At 34.3% G+C, this 2,500-nt stretch overlaps 1 long non-coding RNA gene across 1 annotated transcript in view; it reads right to left on the reverse strand.

The window, feature by feature from the left end:
• The window catches only part of LOC137620483 (uncharacterized), a 15,840-nt gene that overhangs the window by 13,157 nt on the left and 183 nt on the right, over nucleotides 1–2,500 (reverse strand). The gene's annotated exons all lie outside the window — the stretch shown is intronic.

Genomic DNA, 2,500 nt, shown 5'->3' on the forward strand with positions numbered 1-2,500 from the left:
TATCTGTTGTCCTAAGCCTACATCGGATGCTGTAGGTCTATAGAGGAATATAAGAATCAGGTGTGCAAATAGGCCTATATGACAGAAGCTGCTGAAAAATATTAGCTTACCTTTTAAAAACGTGTTAAAAAATATGATTTTGAAAAAGCTGAGAATTTAACAGAAAAGATAAAAGAATCAGGTGTGCAAGTAGGCCTATAGGGCAGAAGCACCTGAAAAATATCAGCCTACCCTTTTGAAAAAGAGTAAAAAATTTGATTTTGAAAAGCTGAGAATTTAACAGAGAAGGAAAATTATAAATATATCTTTTATTATATTAGAATATTTTAGGCCTATATGATAGAAGCTGTTGAAAAATATCAGCTTACCTTTCGGAAAAAGAGTAAAAAAAATATGATTTTGAAAAAGCTGAGAATTTTACAGAAAAGATAATAGAATCAGGTGTGCAAGTAGGCCCTATAGGACAGGAAGCACCTGAAAAATATCAGCTTACCTTTTTGAAAAAGAGTAAAAAATTTGATTTTGAAAAAGCTGAGAACTTAACAGAGAAGGAAAATTATATATATATCTTTTATTATATTAGAATATTTTAGGCCTATATGATAGAAGCAGCTGAAAAATATCAGCTTACCTTTTGAAAAAGTGTAAAAAAATATGATTTTGAAAAAGCAGAGAATTTAACAGAAAAGATAAAAGAATCAGATGTGCAAGTAGCCTATATGACAGAAGCACCTGAAAAATATCAGCTTACCTTTTGAAAAAGTGTAAAAAAATGTGATTTTGAAAAAGCTGAGAATTTAACAGAGAAGGAAAATTATATATATCTTTTATTATAATAGAATATTTTCTCCTATTTATCCTACTTCTAAATACACCATATAAACAATATATACAAATAATTAAACAGAAATAGTGAAAACACAATAAATAAGGAAATAACAACACGAATAAAGATGGCGAAGTCAACAAGGTTATGTATGTTGCTATACGCCATGTTGATATAGCTCAAGTTAATATTCCAGTCTTACATTTTGCTTATAACTGTTCATGCTGCTCAACAGAGAAAGAAACAGACAGAATACTAATGTTTAAACAAAAGGAATAATGTTTGAGAGAGAGAGAGAGAGAGAGAGAGAGAGAGAGAGAGAGAGAGAGAGAGAGAGAGAGAGAGAGAGAGAGAGAGAGCAGTTCTTCATCAAACTAGAACATTTTAGTGTCTTACGCCTGTTCAAAATCTTTTTCCCTGTCATTATATTTATTTCACTGATTGTGTGTGTGTGTGTGTGAGAGAGAGAGAGAGAGAGAGAGAGAGACGAGAGAGAGAGAGAGAGAGAGAGAGAGAGAGAGAGAGAGAGAGAGAAGTTCTTCATCAAACTAGAACATTTTAGTGTCTTACATCTGTTCAAATCTTTTTCCCTGTCATTAAATTTACTTCACTGATTGTGTGTGTGGAGAGAGAGAGAGAGAGAGAGAGAGAGAGAGAGAGAGAGAGAGGAGAGAGAGAGAGAGAGAGAGAGAATTCTTTGTCAAACTAGGATGTGATTAAACATTTTGGGTGTCTTTTACACCTGATCAAATCTTGCTGATCAAAAAATTTATCTCATTGTGTTTGTGAGAGAGAGAGAGAGAGGAGAGAGAGAGGAGAGAGAGAGCGAGGAGAGAGAGAGAGAGAGAGAGAGAGAAGCTCTATTATTTTTCCACAGTCTCAAAACTGATCATCATTTGCCTTAAGAGAATCTCCCATCACAAAGCTATATAAGAACATATTACCTTTAAAACGCAACCAGCACCAATATCGGTACGAACTGGCCTTCGGATGCGTATATAATTAATGTGTTTTATGTGACATAACATTAATAAAGATAATTATAAATATAATATAATAATTAATAAAGGAAACATACAGGAAATCACTCTATATCTAGACTATTTTCCCTTAAGCATCATCATCTATTCTTCTCCCCCAAACCACCATCTTCATTCGCTCTCTCTCTCTCCTCGTTCTCTCTCTCCCTTTCACTTTATCAATCCTATATAGCTATGACATAACATTAAATAAATCAATTATAAATAAAATACAATAATTAATAAAGGAAACATACAGGAAATCACTCTATATCTAGACTATTTTTCCTTAAGCATCATCATCTATTCTTCTCCTCAACCACCATCTTCATTCGCTCTCTCTCTCTCTCTCTTTCTCTCCCTTTCACTTTATCTATCCTATATAGCTCGACGTAAGGCTACGGCCATGCCACTTCTTGGCAACGGCGCCATTCTATTTATCAGCGGGAATTAATGGGGTTAAATAAGGATAAGGCGAAATCCCCTCCTTTTTCCAATTTTGTGGGCGATTCGCACCATATCAGCTGTAAGGCCACATCTAGCAGACGACACACAAAACACGACCTCGCTCAACGACGTTTAAAAAATATATCTCGTTTTAAACCCTCGGGAGGTTTAAACGACGCTTTCATTGCACATACTTAAACCAAATACG

This window comes from Palaemon carinicauda, chromosome 27 (assembly GCF_036898095.1).
Source record: "Palaemon carinicauda isolate YSFRI2023 chromosome 27, ASM3689809v2, whole genome shotgun sequence".
In the NCBI taxonomy this organism is placed as follows: domain Eukaryota; kingdom Metazoa; phylum Arthropoda; class Malacostraca; order Decapoda; family Palaemonidae; genus Palaemon; species Palaemon carinicauda.